Source organism: Vidua chalybeata, chromosome 2 (genome assembly GCF_026979565.1).
Source record: "Vidua chalybeata isolate OUT-0048 chromosome 2, bVidCha1 merged haplotype, whole genome shotgun sequence".
Classification (NCBI taxonomy): Eukaryota; Metazoa; Chordata; class Aves; order Passeriformes; family Viduidae; genus Vidua; species Vidua chalybeata.
This window is the reverse complement of record NC_071531.1, coordinates 28106651-28120816: the sequence shown is the minus strand read 5'-3', so window position 1 is coordinate 28120816 and position 14166 is coordinate 28106651. Positions and strand designations below refer to the sequence as shown.

Sequence of the window (14166 nt, the reverse complement as noted above, 5' to 3'; positions counted from 1 at the left end):
ATTCTTTCATGTATATGTGTATGTATATGCATATATATGCACACATATATAAAAGCCACCCAAGTATCTTCCATTCTTCTAATGTTTGTTTCTTCCCTTCCCAGAGGGCTGAAGCTCATGCACAAGTAAAGTAAAACACACAATATCCCCCTCCTTGTTTCTTCTTAGGACACATCATGCTGGTGGATGTGAATTATCAGTTCTCAGAGAGGGGATGCCCTTGAATCCAGAAGAAGTGGAAGAATGTGGAGATGCCTTCTCACCTTCTTCAATTTGCCATCCAGACTCAAACAGAAGCCAAGACATCCTCAAGAGGTCTTTGGGCAATCACAGCACTGATCTCATTTTTTGCCATTTTTGCAGGGATGTCTGTTTCAATTACAGTCATTACAGTGTGGATGTTTTTGTGTAAATTTTAAGGTCTATATTTTAAAAATTGAAGGAATCTGCAATAGAGTCAGCAGTTGGCAATATCTGAATGACTAATAGCCAGCAGAGGTTAATGTCCCGTAACTTCCTCACAGGCCATCAACCCTGAGAGCTGATCATTAATTGCCTGCAGTAGCCTGTGCCATGGTCATTACTGCTTAGTTATTCAGGTGAAATGAATAATACCAATTTTAGGACTTCAGTTTTCATAAATGGAGAACTCAGCCTTTTTTTCCCCCAACAAATTCCACAGCCAATCTGACATTATTTTTCTCCCCACTTTAATAAGCAATGCACTATGCTTGTTAAGCTTTCATAAAAGTAAAGACTTTTTCTATGTATTAGCCTATAGAGCAGACAAATAGCCGGATTATATTCAGTTATTGATGCATCACTGAAAAAATAACCACAGAAATCAATCGTGGTAAGTAATGAATGAATGAACTGGAAATTATAGGAAGAGTTGCATCCAAACAGCAGAGCAGAGGCAGTGTGTGTGACTTGGTCCTAATTTCTGTTCCCCAGTCATAGGGGAACCTTTGAGCTCAGACTCCTGGGCTTCCCTTCTGAGGAACCACAAGGCATGGGGCAGCTTTGTTTCATCAAGGTACATAAGTTGTACAGGGCAATCTTCCCAAATCCCCACTATTTCAGCCTCCTTGATTACACTGCAATGTAATTCATAAGCCAAAGTTGCTTTAGGTTTGTCTTGATAAGAAAGTCTTGTAGAGAGTCTCAAAATCATGTGCCCTCATTTTTGCCCTGGAATCCAATAACTCTACTTTTCCACTATTTTTTTTCCCAACAGAGGGAAATGTGTGAGTGCAAGACTGTGGTGAGCTCCAGCTGATCCCTGATAAGGATGTGTCAGGCACTTGGTCTCACAGGTACATCTTTCCTTCTCACGGGAAAAGTTTACAGGCAAATCAAAGATAAATGCATGTGTACTTGTTTTTAGCACTCAGGAAAGGTATTTAACCTCAAAATTACTGAGCCATAAAGTGCCAAATTCTTCCCATCCCAGATGAAACTTTGTGCAAGAAATGACACACCAGATCTGCTTTGCATGGATAACCACAAATAGCAATTACAAAATTACCTCCTGGGCATGTTTTTTTATGGTGAAACTCTGTGGTGGGAAGAGTCAAAGAGGTCAAACTTGTCAGTCATAGCAGTTTCTCCTGCTTTGAATGTCAGTGAATTTGTCAGTTATAGGGTGAGGAGAAAAGAGGCACCAGAATCAGCCCATGCCCAGCAGTTCACAGGCAAAGATTCAAGGAGGTTTAGATCCATGGTCTTGATACACTTAATCAGAGGTCACTTCTCAGCAAATCATTTTCCTACCCCAATGTACACCCAGAGCCCTGAAGCTTGTTCTGACAGTGTATAGGAGAGTGTGTCAAAAATTCTTTGCAATCTGATTGTCCACTAGAAAGTACTGTTGTGACTGTGTTTGTATGCACTCAAAAGCAAAATCGTAAGACATCTCTGAGTGCCTTGCTTCTGACAGCTCTTTTGCTCTTACTGGCTGGCAGACCAGTACCCAGGCTTAGGAAAGGGTGCGGGGAAGAAGAGCCAGGAGAATGTGAGTCATCACTTCTGCTGCTTTTGTTATGAACACCATTCTGACCACATGCCTCTGTTTGTGTTTGTATGCATTCAAGTTCAAGTCATGGGTTGACAAATGGTGTGTATCAGACAGAGTTTGTCTTCAAAGGATGCTACTGTTGGCTGTTTTGGGGACCTTGGCCTCATGTGCTTGAGAATGCCTTCTTAGGCATTAGGTACTTTCATTCATTAGGTACCTTCTTTTCTTAGTCCATTTGCAGAAAGTACAAGCAGTGTCCTGCAGAATTTTGTGTTTCACAGGTCTTCTCAATGCAGCACTTTCTGCAGGTTCTGCTGGACAGAGTGGGATGGGAAGCTCTCAGTTTCTTTGTACAGCTGAATGCTGTGAAAGCTTGTCCAGCAAAAGCTAGGACAAGAAAAAACATTTGCTGGGGAACGGATGTAATATGAGCGTGTTTGCACAAGTAAATTAAACAGGGCCAGACCATAAGTTTGAGCACTTTTCCTCCATATGTCTGTGCATCTTATCAGTGTTTTCCCTGAACAGTTTAGGTCAGTCTACAGGCAGTCCTCTAGACAGCGTCTAGATGGAACTCAGAGGTTAGGATGTGAAAGGACCACCCCAGCGTGCCTGGACATGACCACACTTAGGATTTTGGAAAGGAGGAGTATAGAAAAAGCTTATCAGCCTAAAAATTGCAAGATGGAAAATTGCAGAATCTGTAAATCTTGAAACTCCTTTGTTTGCTTTTTTTGGTCTGTTATTAGTTCCCTTTTAAGTACTCTCCAGCGATGGAAATAGAGTCCCTATTTAAAAGAGTTTACGGAGAAAATGAAGAAGCAATGTAAAACCTGATGTAAAGAAAAGAGAATGGGGAAGAAGAAGAACTGGTTACAAGCTCTTGACAGGTCTCCTGCATTCATATACAGGAATGTATGTCTACATATATATGCATATATGAATACATATATGTATATATACACACATGCACACATATATATATATATATACACGTATCTATATAGATACACAGATTTGTGTATCATGGTTGTCTTGAAGATCTAGCATATTATGGTTATCATATTACTGTACTACTTGTCAGGTGCATGACAGATGTGAGCTTTTTGACAGGAAAGGATGAGAATGTAAAAACCTTTCTCTAGAGGTCATTTCATGCATGGAGAGCTGCAAAAGGGAGGGCAGCAGAATGAGAATGGGAAATGGAGAGTGAAAGGATGCCAAGGGCATTATCAGGAAAAAGTGATAGGAAGAGAAGATCAAAAGATCAGGGATGGAGCTACATAGGGGCTTGATAGTAAAAGGGGCATACATGTATTTTTTAAGCTGTGAAATGTAGGGAAGATAGACTTGGAAAATGTGAGGGCATCAGTGGTGTGTGCACTGTGATGGAGGCTAATCCATTCTTAGAAAGGGAAAAAGAGCTAAGAAATATTTTTGGTCCAAATGTTTAGGTTCTTCCTTCTTAACAAATAATGCTGCTGCTGCTGCTGATAAATCCCATGGACTGTGTGATTCTTAAGATTTGCTTCTTGAAGCTTTTCTTACATTTAGAGTAATTGTCCACTCTTGCTCACACAGTCAGGTCTCACACAACTCATCTCTCAGCTGTTCCAAAGACAGAGGTAAAGCCATGCATTTGGAGGTGAGGAGGCAGCACCACAAATGGCTCCTGTCTGATCAGGCAAAGGCTGCCCACATCTTACATCACCTAACATGTCATGTCACAGATGGGACAGAGTTTCGACATGTCAGGGAGGTGTGTGTCACCCATACTCAAATAGGTCCTGATTGCTGGCATGCTGCCCTGCGACAGCTCAGCATCCCAGTGTCTCCTGTGCCCTAGAACCTCTCCTTCCAGACATCACTCCTAATCCATTATTGTCTGTTGTATCAAGTAAAAAGAAATTTGACAGTATAAAGAAAACAGAAAACTTTAGGCTTCTACCTTCTCTACTGAATTAATCATCTCTGGCAGATTTGTGGCTTCCTACGACCCTTGAGTTTTACTATCTGCTAGCACATCAGGCACTGATTTTCCTCTCTTTTTCCCCTACAGCAAGCATTACAGTGATCTTCTCAACACTGACAGGGACAGGGCTTATATTTCCAGTAAAAGGGCACCATACTTAGCTGTGCAGGGCAAGTGAGGTTAGGGGATAGGTGCATGGGAATAATAAAGGCACAGAGGGCAGCAGACTTTCAATATGTTTATGCAGTTAAATGTAAGAAGTTCAGACACTATCATTTATTTTTTTCCATTGTTCACCAAGAAAAGTCTCTTTATGTTGTTTTCTCTCTGTGAGTGCTTTCGTATTTTTCTTAACCTCTGCATTGCAGTACAGCTAGGCTGTTCACATGAAGATATACTCCCTGCCCTGGGGAAGATCCAAGATAAGCAGAGAAGTGACATACAAATGGCAAGGGGGAGAGAGCGATCTAATCGACTGGCCACAAGCTTTGTACATTAAGATAGGGAAAGCATACACAGAAGAGGAAAGCTGGTTTCTGCTGGGAGAGGTGAGCTTCTCTCCCTCTTCTCTTCCTTGTCCTTGTCTTTTATCCCTTGTCTCCCTTGTGTCCTTTTTGTACTTCCTGTGCTGAGATGGTGTTAGGCTTGTGAGTGCTGTGGCGTGGCCTGTGTACATATATTGGCTGCTTAGTTTGTTTTCTAATTTAGCTTGCTGCCTGTGTCTCAGCTCATGGCCTTCAGCCTGGCATAGGGGTGTCAGCTGTTCCTTGCTAAAATTGGCTCCATTCCTCTTGCTGTCTGGTGAATACCTAACACCTGCTGATGGTCTCTGACTCTGAGAATTTTCCCATGTCTCCCATATTGCACATAAAGATGGAAAATGAGCTATTTTTCCACTCTTCCCTTTCTCACACCTAAAAAGTCTTTTTAGGTGTCAAATCTGAATTCAGCAATACCAAAGGATTTCCTGCACTTTTATTTCTCTATGTTGTTCATCTTTGGGTGGAGCTTTTGAAACTTCTCTTCAAAACCATATGGCCATGGTTGCACAGGGGACATTATGTAGGGCTCCTGTTGATGTTACAACACACTCAGGCTGCTGTGCAATGTACCTGTGAAGCTGAGGTGACCAATTCTGCTCCTGCACCTTGTAGGATGCTGTGGTGTGTGCCCAGGAGGAAGTAGAACCTACCTTTTATCTCATGACAGATACTTTAACATACAAGGCTTGTGAATCTCCTGGCGCCAAGCTCTAGTGGAGTGATGATGCTGTAGAAGATTTCAGAGGTCTAACACAAACACGGTAAACTTCCTCTACAGTGAATATCTTGGCTTTGGAAGTTCTGGCCAGGGGAAAGATGGGCATTTGGCTTGGCATCTCTGCTCTTCTGATGGCTTTTTTCATCCTCCTTTCTTACTGACACTTCTGAAAAGAGCTGTCAGATCACAGCTGCCTGTTTCACACCTCTCTGAGTGAGCAAGGACAAGGGCAGTGGAGCCAAGCACTCATCCCTGGCTATCACCCAGACAGCCTTTGTGCACTTGGGCAAGTTGTCAAATCCTCCACCACCCCTCCCCACCACACCACATTTAACAGAAGTCATTTTTGAGCTCCCCAGGATGTCTCCTCCTCTGCAACCACTGTAGAATCATCAGTCTGGATCCATACTCCGTAACTTCATGCACATGACTGAAGAACCTGGTAAACATCTCATCCCCATCATCACCTTTCTTTGTGGTCACTGGCCAGAGACAGGCACTTCCAAGTAAGATATGAGGTGGGATGTAGTGGTCTAGCATGAGTCTGGGCTGCAACTCCCCCTCTCTCAGTTCACAGCACCTGGAGAAAAGGTGCTGAAGCCGGGGTATGAATGTTTCAACATGTTGCCAAAGTGACTTCTGAGTTGGAGCATCTTCAATGAAATGTCTGAGATATGATGGAGACTTTATATCCATTTGCTGGGAGGACTTTGTCTGCTACCTGTTATGAAACTCTTCCCAAATGCAACTTAATTGCTTAGCCTTACAATAAATTGTATATTCCTGACTTTTCAGGAAGAGAAGAAAGTGTATTTCTTCCTGTGAATGCCACAGGAACAGACACATTGATGCCTCATTCCACTAAAAGCGATGTTGCCTTTCTCAGAATGCAGATAATGTAAGATACTGATTTGTAAAGTAACTTCTGAAAAGGCTACTTCAAAAACATCTAGCCTCATTAATACAGACGGAGAACTTCAAATAGCCTTTGCAAATAGCTAGTCTTTGCTGACCTAGCTCATAGAAAGGTGGAGATTTAAGCAAAGGAAAGGTCCCAGTGAAGTCAGTGGGCTTAAAACTAAGGACAGACTAGCAGGATCTACACGTACACAGAACTAAAAGTAGGCTGACATGCTTTGGCAGGGTGAAGCCCTGCTGTCAGGCTCACTGAGGTGACCCAATTTCTTTGCAGGCCTCTGCAGGGGAAATGCTCACTCCTGCAGTTCATCCCTTTCCTTCAGTGTCATTAGTTCTTATCCTTCCATGTCAAACTTTGCAGAGGAAGGATTTTGCTGCACTGCTGAGTGTTGGGAAATGGCAGCTAATTTTCACTTGTGGTTAAGGAGAGGCTTGTTTGATTCTAGCAAAAAAACCTGTCCTGAGTTTCCCATGCGATTTAAGGGCTGGAAGGGAGATGGAGCCCTACTTTGTCCCCTTCTCAATCAGTGAGCAACTTCATTGATGTGAAATTTTAGATAACTGCCCCTCAGGGTGGTGGCAGCTTGAGCTGCTGGAGAAAAGCTGTCCTTCATTTTTCCCCTCAAGTAAAGCTTGAGGCTTAATCCACTGGACAACAGACACACAAGGATCTACCTCCATAGCATAAACAGGTGATGGAGGCAACAGCTAGGGCTGGTACAGAGGAGGAAAATGGTTTGATAGCTGCTTTGAGCTGCCAGCTGTCTGAAGACAAGATTAGGATTCAGATATCTTGGCCTGTATCCAGCACTGCCTTTCTTATGCAAATGTCTGTACGTTATTTGATTTCCATTTTCCACAACATCCCCCTCAGTAATATGTAGTTAATATTTATATATACTTAGCTAATGCACAGTTTGTATGTACACACTTCACTGTGGTTCTGCAGACTGGTTAACCAAACTCTGTCCAGATCCTACCCTGCCTTCAGATTTGTATGGGTGCAAAGAGGTTCACAATTTATCTGGTGCAAAGTGCTTGAGAAGTGAGAAAGAAATTTAATTTTTCAAGCAAAATATTCAGTGCTAAATAAAGTGGGGTGGTTTTTTTTTTTTTTTGGTTTTTTTTTTTTTTTTGTTTTTTTTTTTTTTTTTTTTTTTTTTTTTTTTTTTTTTTTTTGTACATTACTTTGGAGAAGGAAATGCCATAAAATAAAGCATCATGGAGCAAGGACACTCCTGGAAAGCAAGCACGCGACAAACAGGTAAGAACAGGTCCTGTGTCCCCCATTGTATCTCTGCCAATGACACTGTTTGTGTGACAACATTCATTCAATTGACTCAATATCATGCAAGGGTGTACCTAAGAAAAATTCAGTGCTTGATAAGAAATCATGCCCAGCTAAGCCACAGCCTAATTCTTTATAGGAAACAAGGCTACCTGATTTTTTCATGATTGTTTTTGTTGCAAAATAAAGGAGTTGTAGAGTCTCCCTTTTACCACCAGAGGTCATAAGCAAAACACCGCAGTCCCTCAGTCACTCTCCAGGAGGGAAGGAAGTGGGAGAGTCAGCAGAAGTATTCCTACACTCTTGCTAAGTAAAATGCAGGCGGTAACCATAAGGATCCCCATCAAATGTGAGGGAAGATACCCAGGTTAACAGTGCAGCCATCAGTGTGCCAACACGGGAGTTGGGAGACAAACAGGCAGAGGGGCACTGCTCTCACACTGCTGGGTGTAACACAGATTTGTTGGAATATTTTGTCCTTTTGTATTTGCTGATTCATGAGCACTAATGCAGGAAACTTTCCGTGTTTTGCAAGAGGTAAGCAGAATCTAAAATCCCTTTTGAAACCTGTGTGAATATTCAAAAAAGGCACTTGCAGCTTCCCTCAAAATTAGCTTTTCTTATTTGTAGACACATTTCAGGAATACTAGAAAGCATCTGAGCATGATCAGAAACTGAGAGAGGGAATTTTCCTGACCATAAAGCCTGGATCAGCTTGTGGACAAGAAATACAAGCATGTGATTTCTCTGACCAGCCATAGGCCATGAAAATTGGAAAGGCAGCAGAAATCTTAGGAAGAAAATCAGTTGAAATATATCCAAGCTGTAAAACTTTAAATAGTTATTAAAGTCATGGATTGTAAACAGTGTGCACATCATTTGCAAAAGGAAATGTGCTTTCAGACAAATTATTTACAACAAATACCTTCATCTCTTCTCCCAGCCCCTTTGAGCACAGTTCTGAGCAATGTATGTTGGAAGGAAAGGATAGGGGGTGGCAAATAAAAATTGACATTTTTAAAATCAGAAAATGTCGAGATAAGAAACTCTGCTCTGCTGTAAAGCACCATCGTGTCCCTTCTGGAGCTCTGTGTGCTCTCGGTTACTGGTGGCCAGGATTAGTCGTCTTCTCAGGAAGAGCACACATGAGGAAAGAGAAATGGCATGAGGCAGAAGTAATGGTACTGATGAGGCAGAATTTCTCCATTTCCTCCACTGTTTTGCAACTGTACAGCACATATATTTCCACTGTAAGCAAAAATGAGTAATTACATTTATATTAAAAGAACCCCACCCTGCTGCTATAGGAAAGTCTCACAGTTTGTTTTTACTTAGAGATAAGACTCTTAAAAAAGATGAGGCTTATTTCTCAAAATTGGTAAAGCACATTTCTGAGCAATGACTAAAAGTAAGCTTCATTTTCAGTGAGTTATCACTTACAACTCTGACAGAGAAGTTTATTACAGAAGTCTTGACAGCTCATTAACTACCTTACTGAAGAACACTCGTGCTATAATAAAACTACCATCACTCCACCTTTGCAGCTAGAGAAAAAATGAACAGGCCATTTACATATTATATTCAAACAACAGCCACAGAAACATAAGCCTCCAAGTCTCAAGTGAGTTCCATGGTGGGGTTTCAGTGGGCTGTGGGAAATGCCTGTCTCCTGCAGAGGAAGGCCACCAAACCAGGGCTACTCCTCAGCTGCCCTTTGCCCAGCCCATCCAAGATCTTCTCAGCCACTTGTCATCCACTTCCTCAATCCCTCAAGATTTCTTTCTGTTTCCCTGTAGTAGGGGGATGTTGGAGTGAGCAATGGTTTCTGGGGCAGTTTGGCCATTTCTAGCACCTCCCCACAGAAAAGCTGTGGATCCACCTTCTGTTCCTTTGATGCTATATTAACCATCTCTTCTTCTCGAACCTGTTACCTAAAATCTCTCATAAAAAGCTCCAGGATTTAAATACATCTCACTGATGCAAATCAAACCAATTATACTGTGTACTGCTCTTAGCAGACAGAGGAAGTTTGATCTCCCTCCCTCTCATTATAACCTGATAAGCTGGCGGGCTTGAATGGGCTCCTACCCTCCCCTCCCTCCTACCCCTGGGTCTTCTCCACAGCAAACACAGCAAAATTCTGTAATTTATACAGAAATAATATTTTGTAGCTCTCCTGTCATACTTATTTTTCTCCTCCACTCTCTCTGTAGCTTGTCATGTCTTTCTTTAAAGTATGGTTATCAGCCCTGGATAGAGTAACACTCTAGCAGGAAACTTATTGTTATGGATCAGAGAATGTTAAATACTTCTGGTGTCTTGCACATGACATTCCTGCCAGTGAATCCAAGAATGGGAGTTGTCTTTTCTGCAGCACCATCACACACACATTTTTAGCTTGTGAATCACAGCAATTGCTGAATTATTTTCCACTCTAATGGTGACTTACCGTTAGTTCTTCATTGTGTATTTCTGTATTCACATCTTATGACTAAAGGAAGATTTTTGAATTTCTTTTTACTGAACACCCTGCAGACCTTGGATCATTTCTGCAGCTTGTCAAAGTAATTTAAAATGTTATCCCTGTCCTCCAAAGTACTTGCATCCCTTCCAAGTTAGCTGTCATCTATGAATGGCAGAAAAAAATTGTTTTTCAGTTCTATTCTACAATCTCTTAACATAACAAAATCTATGGTAAACCCCTACTGAACATTATTTGAAACACATCCATGTTTGACAAAACCAAAACCAACTCTAAGCAGGTTTTTCCTTCAGTGTGCATGTCCACCCATGAGCTAGATATTTAAGCTGCTGTTACAGTGGGCAGAGGTTGAAGATCTCTTTGGCTCTTTGCCGAGTGAGTAATGAGTGACCAGGTGAATTTGTTGTCTGAGCTGCACAGTGGTGCCCTCAGGACAGCCATACAGGGCATACAGCCATACAGGGCAGGCAGATCTGACAAAAAGATTACTTTGGAGATTGGTTTGACATGATTCTTCTCAATAACTCAGGATTATCAGTTTTCAATCACTGTATTATCCTTTGGATGCTTCAGTGGTGTTTGCTTAATAAGTTTGCTCAATAACTTGTTCTATGCACCAAAGTTACATTCCTTGAACACTAGCTCCTCAGACTGTTCTCCACCTTGTAAAAATGTATGCCATGTTGCCACTTCACCCTTCTCTAAGGCATCCCATAACCTCTTGAAAACAATTGATAAACACAAATAGCTTCTGCAAGATCTGCCAGTGTGTATTTCATTGGGTGTTACCAATTTGAATGATTCTACTTATCTAAATGTTGTTTACACTGTTCTTTGAAAATGCAGCCTGCATTTCTAATCCCTTATTAAAATAGTGATAAATATCTAGTCTTAATTAAGTGATGAGTGAGGTTTAGTGATGAGCAAGGCTGTTGAATGCTTTGATCCTCATTGCTTTTCACCTCTGTGAGCTGGTGGAACTCTAATTTTGTTTGTTCTCGTCTAGCTTTCCCTGTGTTCCTCAAGGTTCTCCCTGCTCCTTGCTCTTTGTAAGACATTTTACAGCTTAGCCATTCTGAATTTAATATTACATATTGTGGATGCGAGGACTAGTGGAGAAAGATTGTTCTTCCTTCCTGAGAACCAGACGCTGGATTCAGTTACTATTAATATTATCTGACAACAGTATTGAAAACCAATGATGTCAGGTTTTGGCTTTACTGTATCAGTGCTCTATTGCTGCTTGATTACTTCAGTCTCATGCATGAAATGGTGTATGATTGCTATTTTGCAGGCTGTTTTGAACTAGTTTTTATGTAACAACAGATGATATGAGGCAAAGTTGAAGGATACAGGCAATACCCCATATATAATCATATTTGGTTTTGCGCCTGTGCTTCCAGCATGTTCTTTCAGGTCTCTGAGATAATTTTGCTATCATGTTTTCTCTTGTACTCACCTCAAATAGGAACCTAGACATTAAGTTATTAAACAAAGTCATTTAAGAGAAATTATTTGTTTTTGTTGTGGGGTGGTTTTTTGTAGTTGTTGATTGGATTTTTTATTATTTTTGATCAATTTGAAATGTTTATTAAAACTATAGAATTTCTGGACTCATTGAAAATGTTGAGCAGCAAAGGGAAGACACATTTGCTAATGGAAAGTAGCCCATCATTCAGCACGGTTGTGATTAAAGCTTAAAATGATCTTGGATGCGATCTTTTGAACTCCAAATTATGGCTCATATGACAGATTGATTCAGAAAAGGTTTACACTTCATTATGCTGTAAGATGATGGATAAGCTTGCAACTGCATTTGATCAGTGAAGTGTAGGAACAGGTCAGATGAAGTAGCAGATGGAGCGGGTTGAGAAATGAGGATAGAAAGTTAATTGTGGCCAAGATTAATTTCCTTTATTTGACTATGTGGGAGAAGGGTTTGAAATTGTTTCAAAGGTGTTTCTAATTTCAGAAGACAATGAAAGTATTTAGCACTGCACATGACTTTAGGCATTAAATTTAATCTGTAGATTTCAAAGCACTGAACAAACACAGCTGTTAATCTACTTGCTTGCGTCTAGAAGGAGAGGCACAGACAATTTAGTGAACTGTTACTCCACTCCAACTTTTCCACAGCAGGTTTGATGCAGAGTCTGCTGTCCCCAGTAGTACACTGGGGATGTGAGTAACACATCCTCAGACCACAGACCAGGCATAGAAAGCCAGCTCCTCTCCTAATGTCCTTGGAGAAAATTGTAAATGGGGTCTGTTCTTCCTCGAATAGCCTTTTGAGTCCCAAGTGAAATCTGCATGTAAATGGGTGGAGACAGGAGTGTCTTTGACCATAACTTAGTGCTGTGTCAGGATGACATCCTCGTACTTAACAGCTAAATGAACCTGGTGGCATCTTGCAACAAGGGGCCTGGTCTGGACAGCTGGTTTGTCAGGATCTTAGAGGCATACACATGCACCTGGCATGCAATTGTCTTTGTGCATCTGCTGCATGCAGAACATATAGCCATTTGTACAAAAGTACAGTGAAAAAAAATTTAATATTTCCCATTAGGTATGTGGAATCTAGATAATTTATATGCACTTTTCCTAAGTTATATATTGCTTTCTTCTTTTTCTTATACATTGTAAGGTTTCCTGCGTGTCACTGGAGTTCTCCGTGCTCCGTCCCATAACTGTGCATGAAACATCCTGTCATCTCAAGTATAGTTTGCAGTACCCTGTAGCTTGTGATCCTCTGTGCCCCTTAGAGATCACTGACTGATTTCTTGCCCACTGAAATCAAATGCCAAAATCCTGTAGACTTCAATGACATCAATGCTTTTCCCCTCTGTCTCTGAGATCATTAAGCAGAAGCCATTTGACTTTATGTGGCGGCTAACAGCTGGCCTGGAGGCCTCACAGTCATAGATAACCCTGATTATAACTTGACCATATAACTATGACCAGTCTATGCCATTATGGAAAAGAAGTAAACATCCCTGGGAGGAAGGCATTGAGAAGCCAGGAGATTTAAATTCAAACAACACCAGCCAATCCCTGACAAGCATGGACACAGGCAGCTATTGGCCAGTGAGCTGGGTGGCAACCAAATTTAGCCAATTAGGATCAACTGTGCGGGTTTTTTGAAAACCCTATAAAAAGGAGCTGCACTCAATAAAATTCGATGCATGAACTGCAGAGTGTTGTGATGTGTCTGTCTCAACTGCAACAACTTTACATAGTGGGTGTGCCATCATTGTGAATAAGCTGCCAAAAGAAAGGGAATATGAATAGTTTTCCAATCATTTTAGTTCTTCCGCAAATGTGGAGTTGTACACAGACCTTTCAGTTTTCTCAGTATGTATCCTGTCAGTTTGTCTCCTCTTGAGAAAGTCCAATATTGTAGATGTCACAGTCATATTATAAAGCAGTCATTTCACAAAATAACTGATTTCACAATGTGATTAAAGCATATTAAAAATATCATTTGCTGTATTTACAAATCCTGGCAGCTAACGGGGCACTCACAAAGCAGATAGGAATCTCTTCAACTAGTGTTTACAAATTTGGGGTACTTCACTGAATAAGAGATTTTTGCAAAGGAATTTTTTATGTAGGGGTAGCTGTGTACTGATGCAAAGTAGAAGGGTAACTTTTCTTGAGCAACACATTCAGATGCAGTCCAGATCATGTCAACTAAATAGGACATCTCCTGGTACTTAGTAGTGGTGCAAAAATGGCAGATAGTACTTATTACATCAAAGGAACTGGAATTGGTATGTGGCACTGATCCCGCAGATGTTACAGAGGCAAAATGGCAATGAAGTAAACAGGAATTTTGGCTGAGCTGTGCCTCTTATAATCACATGGCTTTGAAATCTGAAAATGTAAGGCTTGAGTCCAATCATTCACACTCAGAATGGGAAAATAAATGAACACATAGATAATGGTATAATCTAATGGTATCTTCTCATATAATTCTGACTTCTCTGGACACTTCATGTTCTGTCCATTTAAACAAAAGGAAGTGGAAAAAATTCAAAATATTACTGTATCTAACCTCAAATTTTTAAAAATTATTGGAAGTATAGTTATTGTTGTAATCGCATCATATAGCAACAATTTTGACAACATTGTTATTATAGAATGTTACTACATCACAGAACAGAGTAACCTGTATGATGTAACAATACATTACTGACTTCTATAGCACTTTTCACCCAGAGATATCAACA

At 40.8% G+C, this 14166-nt stretch overlaps 1 protein-coding gene across 2 annotated transcripts in view; it reads right to left on the bottom strand.

Annotated features, from left to right (window-relative positions):
* The window catches only part of FHL2 (four and a half LIM domains 2), a 141177-nt gene that overhangs the window by 74984 nt on the left and 52027 nt on the right, over positions 1-14166 (bottom strand). The window lies entirely within an intron of this gene.